The sequence below is a fragment of the Rhinopithecus roxellana genome, chromosome 6 (genome assembly GCF_007565055.1).
Source record: "Rhinopithecus roxellana isolate Shanxi Qingling chromosome 6, ASM756505v1, whole genome shotgun sequence".
Classification (NCBI taxonomy): Eukaryota; Metazoa; Chordata; class Mammalia; order Primates; family Cercopithecidae; genus Rhinopithecus; species Rhinopithecus roxellana.
Window position 1 is genome coordinate 83,594,990 of NC_044554.1, and position 12,586 is coordinate 83,607,575.

At 40.1% G+C, this 12,586-nt stretch overlaps 1 protein-coding gene across 1 annotated transcript in view; it reads left to right on the plus strand.

Annotated features, from left to right (window-relative positions):
• Positions 1-12,586, plus strand: part of ABCA13 (ATP binding cassette subfamily A member 13) — a 520,700-nt gene that overhangs the window by 3,365 nt on the left and 504,749 nt on the right. The window lies entirely within an intron of this gene.

A 12,586-nucleotide genomic window follows, 5' to 3' on the forward strand; every position in this document is an offset into this window, starting at 1 on the left:
TCTAACTGTAAATCAATGTAATTCATTACTTATTTTACTTTTTATTTCTTTTAATTTTAATTTTTTTAAATTGACAGATAATGATTGCACATATTCATAGGGTACATAGTGATGTTTCAATACAAATAATGTATGCTGATCAGATCAGGGTAATGAGTATATCTATCACGTCAAATGTTTATTATTTCTTTGTTTTGGGGACATTTAATATTCTCCTTGTAGCAATTTGAAGCTATATGATATATTATTATTATTATTTCATACGGAGTTTTGCTCTTGTCACCCAGGCTGGAGTGCAATGGCATGATCTTGGCTCACCGCAACTTCTGCCTCCTGGGTTCAAGCGATTCTCCTGCCTCAGCCTCCCGAATAGCTGGGATTACAGGCACGTGCCACCATGCCCAGCAAATTTTTGTATTTTTAGTAGAGATGGGGTTTCACCGTGTTGGCCAGGCTGGTCTCGAACTCCTGACTTTAGGTGATCCACCTGCCTTGGCCTCCCAAAGTGCTGGGATTACAGGCGTGAGTCACTGCGCCTGGCCTATATGATACATCATTGTTATCATATAGTCATCCTACAGTCATATAGAGCACTGGAGCTTATTCCTCCTATCTAGCTGTAATTTTGTATCCTTTAACAAATCTATCCCTATACTCTCCCTCCCGCTACCTTCACTGGCTACTTCTTATCTTAAAGAATTAACAACAGCAACAATAACAACAACAACAACAATAACAACAACAACAACAACAACAACAAGAAAATCATGTAAGCCAAGTGTAAGCTCCTTGGATAGCTCTTAGTTCTGCAGTCTATTTGGGTTCTCCTATGTTTTAATATTGAACAGAGCAGCTGAGCCTGTAGCATGTGTACTGTGGATGGCACACTTCCCCTAATCTATCCTTCAAATCATGGAGCAGTGACCATTCGTTGTTGTCTCCAGGACCCTACATCTGTTGACACCTTGGATCTCTGTTCTGAATCTTGCCTCCTGTGACTGCTACTCACTCCTTTCCCTCCCCACCCAATTGGACAGGACACTGATCCCTTACTCCATTAAGGAAAGCTGATATCCTGTAAGTGATATCAGCATTTTGGGTTTGGCTGGCCAATTTTACTGAAGACTTGGGCTAGTGGAAGAGGGTTGAAGCATAGTTTAATACAAGGACATCAACGTTTTAAAAAACCCATGATTCTCTCCCAGCTATGGGTTGGAAGAGGATAATGGAAACAACGAAACTACACTGGTCACAGTTTTACTAGGAACATCCTTCTGCCCATGGAAACCACACCCCAGAACCCAGAGATAGATACCCAGATGTCTACCATACATGAAGCACCGCATTCTTGATTTAAAAGGTCACAGTGATAAAATTCTTATTTTAGTCATGAATAAGAATTATGGTGTCACACCAGGGTTCATCCTCTGAGCTGGCCTGTGGGGAATACGCGGAAGCCTATTAGAGTGTCTGAGTTCAAATGCCATCCCTCCCACTAGCATTAGAGAGACCTGAGTCAGCTCACCCAAACCCAGGCTGAATCCCTGTTGGGCTCTGCCGCTGCCTATCTACCTCCTAGCAATCTACCCTCGGGCTAGGGAGGGAGCTTTCCAAGATCACTACCTTGGAAATCACTTTTTTTCCTTTAAGATGTAAAGAAACATGTTCTGAAGTTTCAACTACTTCAAACCTGAGTTTTTGTGTGTGTATGTGTGTGTGTTTTTCTTTTCTAAAACAAAATAATCTCATTTCTTTGAGTTTTTTGTCTATTACTGAAATCAGGTGCTAAAAACTGAACTTGGTGTTACAAAGAATACTTTCATTTTGCAAACACTAATCCTGCTAGCTACAGTTTCTGTATTTTTCTGAAATTGAAAAAAATGTACAGATATCAAGCCTCAGAAGTAAAGTGTTTGGATGAACGGAGGCAAGATGGCGCACTTCCGGGTTCTTCATCCCCCCCCCCCAACTTTTCCCGCGCGCGCGAAAATCCAGCCGGCGACCCGGGAAGGTGCAGACCAACTAGGCATGCGCCAGGTGATGTCAATCTGAAGAGACTAAGATTTACCTGGTCGCACCTGTGGAACGCCCCCTGACACTCCCGTGCTCTGCCTATTGCCCTCCCACTCCTAGAAAAGCCGCTCTGGAGGCACGCCACGCGCGGCCTTCCTCAGTCCTCCACTCCTGTCGGGATGTCAGGACTGTGGGAACTCCCTCCGAGAGCCCCACCGGGGGGCTCTGTCGGCCTTCTTTGCCGGAGGCCGACAGACCTCTTCCCCACACCTTAGGTGACCAAAATAAACTTGCAGTTTTGCTCCTACCCTTGCCTAGTCGCTGGTTCTTTTGTACCCGCTCTGGTGGTCTTAGAAAAACAAAACATAAAGTAGCTCTTATTTCTTTTGGACATGTTTTAGAGGTTGGATTTTTGCTGATTTTGCATAGTTACATGTTATAGCTCATCAACTATTTGTTGTCAAATTTGCTATAAGGATTAACTAAGGGAATCAGCAGATGCCAGAAGGTAAAAGGTGAGGTGCCTGATCTCTCCCATAGTCAGGTTGGAAAAAGTCTTGAACTAACTAGTCTTGAGGGCATCCTCACTAGCTGCGGGTCAGAAGTGGCGCTGGGGTGCTGCTGAGCAGCCACCTGCGAGCCAGTGCACTTACTGCTCCATTTCTCAGCAGCGGCCCACACCCAGGGGCGCTCCATATACAAACCCACTCAGCTGCAGACTCCAGCACTGCGGAACAAGATTGGCAGTGAGAGGCGAGAGGGTCCTCAGGTGGTGTGGGAGCCCTTGAACTATTCTCGTTTCCAGCACTTACACAGAAGTGACACATTTCTTGTGATTAGGCCACATGGATAACTGACAAGATGGCTTCTTCCTCTCTGGCTGCAGTCATACAGCAGTGCAGGTGCAGTGGAACTCCTGATAACTCGAAGCTCTCACTGAGGGCTCTTTAATAAAATGTAGAGTAATTCCACTTCTGTTTGGCTAGATGAGAAGATAAAGTTGATGATCTTCCTACTTGTCATTAAATCGGGAGCCCGTGGGATCTTGGGGCTTGGCCTGGGCTGCCCTGGCCTTCAGGACTTGCCTTGCACTGGACCCTGGTAGGAAATTGCCTCACTGCAAGGCCACTGAGGGCCATTTGAGTGTTTCTCAGGTTTACTAAGAGCAGTGATCTAGGAAAAGCAGTTCAGAAATCGAATTAATGAAAAGCAAACCTCCCTTTATATATTTCTTTTAGCATGGGCTGGCCTCTACTAAGCTGTTTGGGGTTGGTTGGTCTGGTTTTCCCCATTCATGACCATGGTATCAGCAGTGCCTTTTCTTTAATTTCAATTGATCTTAATTTGCTTCTAAACCTTTAATTTTAGCTTTATTTTCCTCCTACACCCTCTCTCAAAGCACTAGTGATTGAATAAACAACCAAATATAAAAACACAACTTTGAAGGGCGGTGAGGGAACTCCTTGCACAGTGAAAGCGTCTCAGCGTATCATTAAGAGTCTGGCTGTGCAGTGAGCATCTCTTTTGTCCTGCATTGTTGTCTGAGTTTAAGAATGTGAGAATAGTGGCTGGGCGTGGTGGCTCACACCTGTAATCCCAGCTCTTTGGAAGGCCGAGGTGAGCAGATCACCTGTGGTTGGGAGTTTGAGACCAGCTTGGCCAACATGGTGAAACCCCGTCTTTAGTAAAAATACAAAAATTAGCCTTGCATGGTGGTGTGTGCCTGTAATCCCAGCTACTGAGGAGGCTGAGGCAGGAGAATCATTTGAATCTGGGGGCAGAGGCTGCAGTGAGCCAAGATCGCACCAGTCCACTTCAGCCTAGGTGACAGAGTGAGACTCTGTCTCAAAAAAATAAAAAAAGTGGCCGGGCGTGGTGGCACATGCCTGTAATCCCAGTACTTTGGGAGGCTGAGGAGGGCGGATCACGAGGTCAGGAGATCAAGACCATCCTGGCTAACATGGTGAAACCCCATGTCTACTAAAAAAAACCACAAAAAACTAGCCGGGCATGGTGGCGGGTGCCTGTAGTCCCAGCTACTTGGGAGGCTGAGACAGGAGAATGGCGTAAACCCAGGAGGCGGAGCTTGCAGTGAGCTGAGATCTGGCCACTGTACTCCAACCTGGGCGACAGAGCGAGACTCCGTCTCAAAAAAAAAAAAAATAAATAAATAAAATAAAAAAAAAAAAAATAAAAAAAAGTAAAAATAAATAAAATAAAATAAAATGAGAAAAAAAGAATGTGAGATTATCCAGTGTTCTAAAGGTATGGAAAACTGACTGGATTTCAAAGACAAGCCATCCAGTTCCTCATTTACCAATTTGACTGTTAGGCTGAAAAGAGAAAATAATTCTTTCTAGGTTACTCTTTTGCTGAAATTGTTACCAGCATATTGGAGAGAAAATGACAAGATCATCAAAAAGCTAGGTTTGGGAGATTTTATTTAGGATGATGGATTTACGTGGCTTCTGTGCAAAATGAAAACCAAAAATAAATAATAATAATAATAATAATAATAATAATAATAAAGCAAAGACTTACTTTCCCAAGAGGCTTTTCCTTCTTACTTGTGAATGCAGGTCTCCTTGGAAAGCCTGAAGTTCCCTGGCATAGTTATTTACTTTGGCCCAGATAGGCCTGGGTTTTTCAATTACAGGAAAGGTTTTAAAAACAACAAACAACAACAAAACCCTCACAGTAACAATAATGTGAGAGACCAGAGGCAAAGGCAGCCTTAAGCCATGTTTTTATGAGATTGTATTGGAGGCTGAGGCTGTTTATTGGGGAGCTGGTCCTTGTGAAAGGCACATTTCTTTTTTCGATTTGGAACTCTGGGGGCTCCCTTCAAGGAAACCTTGCCCGAGGTCAGTGAATGTCCTCTCCTCTCTCTGCTTCATTCCTGTCGGGGATGATTTAATCCTCCCCAGCTGCCTGCTGTTGGCTACGCCAGAGGGGTCCCCTGAGGGTTAGTACCTGTGCCTGGTCCTACCTGATTCCGGGGCTGTCCTGGCCAGACAGCACCTGTCATCCTCCAGGTTTGAAGTTGGAGCTCCTGGGAGAATTGAACCTGTGTGTTCTTGTGCCCACCTACTTGGAAAATAACCATTCCTTAGGGATGAGAGGGAAGCAGCCAGGAGGTACGGTGCCCTGTTCCGGACCCACGGAATGACGTCTGAGTGTCAGCTCACGGGGGCTGCTACAAAAGATCCCAAATGGAAGCTAAAATAGCGCTGTGCTGTGATCCCGGCAGGCCCTGAGAGCACACTCTCTCCTTCTCCACTTTGTCACATCAGCTGAGCCAGATGCTGTCAGAGTATGCTCTTTTTCCCTGCCAACAATCATCATGCACTTGAGACCAGGATATCAGTCCGATTTCCCACACCCTGCATGACAGAACTTCTTACTCCCATTTCACAGCTGCAGAAAATGAGCCAGGAAGAATGGTTAACTTGCACAAGCCCATTTGAGGGGAAGCAGCAGAGCTGTGCTGAGACTCGATTTTATCTGATGCCTGAGCCCATGGCCCTTCTGGACAGGTTCCTCGAGTAAACAACACCAATACAGCACTCTGAATTTATCTGATGAAGATTGGAGCAGGTGAACTAGGAACAAATGCCACCAAACTATGAGAATTAGGAAACACTCTTGCACATGCTGGGGATGTCAGCAACTACTAGAGGTATTGCCACAGCACAGCCTTGGTGCTGTCTCCAGCACAGCCTTGAACTCCGTGTCTACAACACACATTGGCATGGGTGGTGTGAATCCCAAATTCCAGGTGGGGTTAGGTGCTGCCCTTACTGCTTCTGTTGTGGGGTTTCCTTGTTTCTGGTGTAACTCAATTATCCTAACATACTACTCTTTTGATACATCACATTATATTGATGCTGGACATTTTTTTTTTTTTTTTTTTTTTTGAGATGGACTTTCTCTCTTGTCACCCAGGCTGGAGTGCAATGGCGCCATCTCAGCTCACTGCAACCTCCACCTCCTGGGTTCAAGCAACTTTCCTGCCTCAGCCTCCTGAGTAGCTGGGATTACAGGTGCCAGCCACCATGCCTGGCTATGTTTTTTGTTTGTTTTGTATTTTTAGTAGAGATGGGGTTTCACCATGCTGGCCAGGCTGGTCTCGAACTCCTGACCCCAGGTGATCCATCTGCCTCGGCCTCCCAAAGTGCTGGAATTACAGGCGTGAGCCACCATGCCCAGCCGATGCTGGACATCTCTTAATAAATTCTAAGCCAGGTGTGGTGGCACACGCTTGTATTCTCAGTTACTAGAGAGGATGAAGCAGGAGGATCGCTTCAGCCCAGGAGTTCTAGGTTGTGGTGAGTCACGATCCCCCTACAGCTCTCCAGCTTGGGTGACAGAGTGAGACCTCATCTCAAACAAAACGAAATGAAATGAAACAAACAAACCAACAAAACCCACCACCAACAAAACAAAACCAACAAACAAAAAACCCCAGATTCTAAGTAGTAATATGGCTAAACCCAAAGGGAACTCAAATTACTAACCCTTTTTGGGTTCATGCCATCTGTTGACTGGCGTCTGCTCAGAAGGGATGCACAGTTCATGTAAAGCCAGTCGATGCATTCAGTGTTGTATTGTCCTTGACTCAGTGTGGTCTGTGCTTGCAAACTGAGTACATGTATTAAGGCTTACTTGGTTTTCTATTTTAAGGAATTAGTGTAAGAATTAACTTTTTTCTCTATTTTTTCCTTATATAACTTGCCCATCGAGTTCTTTCCAATTGTGTCATTAGAAGCCTGGTGATTACGTGCATGACAAGTATTTCTTTATTTAGTTATCCTCTTTTTTTCTTATTTTTATTGTTCAGACTTGAAAATTCGTATATCTTGAAATATCATCTTTTCATTTTCTTTGAAATATGTCTTTTGTAATTTCAAAACTGCTGAAATTATACTTCATTCATCCATAGCTTTGATCAATTTTCTGCTCTCTTTTTGTTTTACTAAAATTAAATTGATCCTTTTTTACACTTTCATTTACTTTTGAGTTGTATAATGTTTTAATTTATTTATTTTTTAAGTCTCCATTCAAATAGCCTAATGTCATTGTTAAATCACTCTTTCTTACCTCCTTGTACATAAAAGGTCATTTTGTTATAAAATAAAAGTAGTAGGGCTTCTTTTTGGACTCCCCATGCCTCTGCATGTATTTACACTTCTGTTTTGCGCCAATTTTATATTTTTTAAAGCACTGAAATGTCATCCTATGTTCTAATATTTTGTAGCATTAGAATTTTTCATAGCTCTTCTTTCTTCTTAGGAAATATTTGTTTTTAAAAACATGTTTACTTACCAATTATATTTTAGAGACATTTTGACTTAATAATTTATTCCATTGGTATTTTGGTTATATTTCCATTTAAATATAAATAGGAGCTTGGGATGAGAGCATCCTCTCACCATTCCTCTTTCCTCATTCCCTGGAGTCTTCTTGGCTGACTCCAGGGTGCCAGTGGAAGGAGTATACCACTTGATGTCCTGTATACCTACCTCCCTGCTAGTTTCCTTGTGGCTGTAGCTTTCCATAGAGTACCTGCACTCAGCCATGGCAGAAAAAGCACTATGTCCTAAGTCACTAGTGCAAACATTCTAACTCGACCATAATAATTGTGGATTCAAAAAATGTCCATAAATATATATATTTAGCTCCATTAAAAATAGTTGTGTTTAGCTGAAAAGGCTATATCAATACCCTAACGACTGATGCTTAATTTCTAATTTTTTTGCAGTTGAAACAATATTAAAATAACTCTTTTATACCTATTTTAGATACTTTCCCAATTGTTTCCTCATGAAAAATCTCTCAAATGAGAATCTTTGGGTCGAAGAGCATGCACATCTCACAATTTTAAAACATCTTGCTTACTTGACTTCCTGAAAGGTTGTACCAATATGCATCTCCTTTCAGTGTTCATACTTCATTTTGATTATTTGTGTGTCTCCTTTGAGTATTTGAGTGGAGAAATTATTCCTCATTCATCTTTATAATGCCAAAGTCTCTAGCTCAATGTTTGAGAAAGTGCTAAATAAATGTTCATTGAATGCACATTGAAAGAAAAGCAATTATTTTTCAATAGAAAGCCAAAAAACAGCCCTACTTCTCACAAAAAAAGAGAGAAGGAAGAAAAAATTGGTTTATTTCTTTCTATCAGTATCCAACTAACTAAAAGGTTTGCAAAAAGTTTACTTGGGGAAGGAATTTTGGACTTTGATGGAGAGATGTTTGGAAGCCTCGACTCCTAAGTGTAAAGGATCTAGGCAGATCAACTAACTATAGTTGCTATTTGGCACTTGGACTCTCTCTTAGCTTTGACTTGTGCTTTGTTGGAACCCCTTGTGTGAACACTGAACTGTGTTTTCCTGCAGTGCTTAACAATAAGAACTTCAAAATACACCTGGGAAAGTCCCCTCTTTTGAGAGGTTGGCATCTAGAGGCCCCAAATGCCCCAAAGAGACACAATAGAATTTCATGCTTCCTTCAAAGCCCTTTGTTTCCAGAGACAAGGGCAACAGACTAATTATGTGCTTTACTTTAGCTTCCTTGATATTCTAAACTTAGGGTGTTTTCCTCTTCTCTCAGACAATGAGATCTTCTGGCTAGCTCCTCCCTTTGAAAGGCTCTCTTTCTTTCTTATTCATTTACAATTTTATTTTTGTACCTAAGCGTTTTATTCTTTGTGGTTTTTAGTTGCAACCAAATCAACATACCGCATGAGTCACTTGGAGGATTTAAAAATGTATTTAAACTCAGTTTGGAAATTGTTTGTTCAAGACAGATGGAAAATTACATATTTAATCTGTGGGCCTGAGCTTCTGTCCAGGTACCATCACAAATTAGTTCCAAGATATTGCACGAAATAATAACTTTATGACATGCAAGATGTAAAACTGGGACAGTATTACCTATCTCACTGGTTGTTGTGAGGATGAAATAATGAATGAGCAAGTGCTTGCAAATGCTCCATGGTTATGTGGACGAACTACTTAAGGATAGGGCTTGGTCTTCACGCCTGAATTCCCAGGAAAGCCTCATTCAGGAGTTGTGTATGGCTCTGCTTCATTTAGTATCACAAGGACATTCATTCTATCCTCTGGACAGAAACTAGGTCATGTTGGTTCACTGCTATTTCCCCAGTCACTGTAACAGTGCCTGACGTGGTACACAATTCCGAATGAATGAATGAGTGAAAACACTTATATTTATTGTTTTAGTACACCACAGTTTATTGATCTATTCTCCCATTGATGGGTTTTGCATGCTTCCAATTTTTTTTTTCTTTCACAAAAATGATGAATGCTGTGTAAACAATTTTGAGTGTTGAGCATACCGCATGGTTCACGTGTATAATTCCTTCTTAACAACTGTGTATTTGGTTAAATCATATGGTTTTCTTAAGGTTGAAACCAGTCTAATCTAACAAAATTAATATGGTTCAATTTACTACATAGTTATTGAATTATTGGGTTTAGCTTACTAATATTGTCAAATTGCTGTCCAAAGTTCCTGTTTATCCATATGGTCACTGACAATGAGTATTGTCAGACTTTTTACATTTTCCCGAATTGGTGGGTGTAAAATGATGATCTCATTGGGGTTTAATTTGCATCTGCTTGAGTACTACTGAAACTGAGCATCATATAAGGTGTTCATATTTTGCTCCTGTCTGATCATTTCTTTTAACTGTGTTTGATTCTATCATTTCCTACTCATTGATTTGTAGGCATTTGTAGGTATTACAGACACTTCATTGTCAATTATATATGTTGAAATGGATCGTTCTAAGTCTATGGTTGGTCTATCCACTCTTCAAATGGCTTTTCTGAAGAACAGAGATTTTAAATTTGTAAATAGCTTGTTTCTTTTGTTTATGATTTTTGTGTCTTATTTAAGCATAAACAAAACATAAAGAAAACTGTATGTTTTCTTCTGAACATTTTTTAAAAGTTTCTTTTACTTTTGGCTGGGTGCGGTGGCTCACATCTGTAATCCCAGCACTTTGGGAGGCTGAGGAGGGCAGATCACTTGAGGTTAGGAGTTCAAGACCAGCCTGGCCAACGTGGTGAAACCCCATCTCTACTAAAACTACAAAAATTTGAGAGACATGGTGGCGCAGGCCTGTAATCTCAGCTACTTGAGAGAGTGAAGCAGAAGAATTGCTTGAACCTGGGAGGTAGAGGTTGCAGTGAGCTGAGATTGCACCACTGCATGGCAGCCCGGGTGACAGAGCAAGATTATCTCAAAAAAATAAAAAGAAAGTTTCTTTTACTTTTTATTGAGACAGGATCTCACTTTGTCATCCAGGCAGGGTGCATCGGTGAGAACACAGCTCACTGTAGCCTCAACTCCTTGGGCTCAAGCAATCCTCCTGCCTCAGCCTCCCAAGTAGCTGGAACTATAAGGACACACCATCATGCCTGGATAATTTTTTTATTTTTTGTAGAGATGGGGTTTCTCCATGTTGCCCAGGTTGGAAGTTTTTTTTTTTCACGTTTAGAGTTTTGTATGTGATGATGAAAAAGACCTAATCTATCCCTGCCTCCTCCATCTCTACTCTCAGAATAACAAGTTTTATAGCACAATTTGTTGCAGAAGAAATTATTGTCCCTTTGATTTGTCAACCACCTTTCTCGTATGTCAAATTTCCAAATATGCACAGCTCTATTCCTAGGCTGTTTCATAGGTTACTTTGCTTGTTAAGAAACTAATAGCATAGTGTTTTAATTACTATTATTTTACGTAGCTTTCTTATATGAAAGGACAAGTTCTTTCAACCTGTTGATGAAAATTGTCTTGGGTATTTTTGATCATTGTTCTCCCAAGTACATTCTAGAATCAGCTCATTAAGTACGATAACAGCAGCAAAATCAAAACAAATAAAACAAACAAAAACCTTTTGGAATTCCATTAGAATTGCATCGAGCCTATAGATCAATCTGGGTAGGATTAACATTTTTAAGGTACGGAGTTTGTTTTGTTTTTGAGATAGAGTTTCGCTCTTGTTGCCCAGGTTGCCGCAGAATGGCGCAATCTTGGCTCACTGCAACCTCCGCCTCCTGGGTTCAAGCGATTCTACTGCCTCAGCCTCCTGAGTAGCTGGGATTACAGGCATGCACTACCACGCCCGGCTAATTTTGTATTTTTAGTAGAGATGGGGTTTCTCCATGTTGGTCAGGCTGATCTTGAACTCCCAACCTCAGGTGATCTGCCCGCCTCGGCCTCCCAAAGTGCTGGATTACAGGTGTGAGGCTCTGTGCCCAGCCGGTATGGAGATTTTTTAATGCAGTAATGATATTCATCTGTTCATATATTTAGCTTCTCTTTGCTGTCTTTCAATAAAGTTTTATAATTTTCTTTATGAAATAATTGCACATACTTTAGTTAAAATTTTCCCCCAGATGCTTTATCTTTTGTTGATAATACAAATCATATGTTATTTAAAAACATCTTTTTTGATTAATACTTGCTATTGTAGACCGTTATTGTGAGGTAGGTATTGGATTCTCCTCCTATGATAGTAAATTCAGAATTTTCTTCCTGTAATATAATATTGTAATATAGTGCAATTGTTGTGCTATATATTTTGAGGTTAAATTATTAAGTATACACATGCATAACCTTATTATAGTTTTTTGGTATCAATCTTTTTGTTATGTATTAATCCTCTCAATCATTGATTGATATTCTTATATATTGACAAGGATAACAGCATTCCTTGTCTTAAAAATCTTTGTGTGATATTAACATAACTAATTTGTTTAATATTTGCCTACTATATCTTTTTCATCTCTTTATTTTTAACAATTCTATGTCCTTATATTTTAATTGTATCCATTCTAAATAGCATATAGCATTTTTTTGAAATCGAATATATCAATGCTTCTCTCTCTATATATATCACAAATATATATATACATATGTATTTGCAAAATTTGTTGTTTAAAGGCCATTTGGCTGGTTGTCATTTTTTTAATCCTACTTTTGTAAATATTGATGCATTCGCATCTAATGTGGAATATTTTGATATGTTTAAGGCCAGACTGATTTTTTTCTCCTATTGTTAGTGAGTTGCCTTTTTTTTTTTTTTTTTTTTATCTGTTGAGACACCTGTGGTAGTCTTTATTTTTGAAGTTCAATAGCTTGAAGTTTAATGGCCATAGTTTAACTATGGCTTGTCTTTTTTTTCTGAAATACAGTATTCTCTTTCATTCTGCAGATGAAATCTTCTCTATTTCAGGGAAATTCTCCTATCTTATATCTTTGAGGAATAACCTCAAAAATTATTTTGTTCCATTTGTTGGATTGTTTACTTTGGGGATGCCAATTTTCCTTATGTTGTATAGTCTTTGTTTTTCAAATATATTAGCTTTTGTGTCTTAATATTTTTGCCTTTAAAAGGTTTTTAAAATTCATTGCTGTTATTGTAAGCTGTTTCTTGTCCAAAAATTGAAATTTAACTAGTATGTATTTTCTTTTTATGGTTTCTAAATCACTTAACATTCTACAGTGATTTTTTTTTTTTTTGCTTTTTTTCCTTAGATCC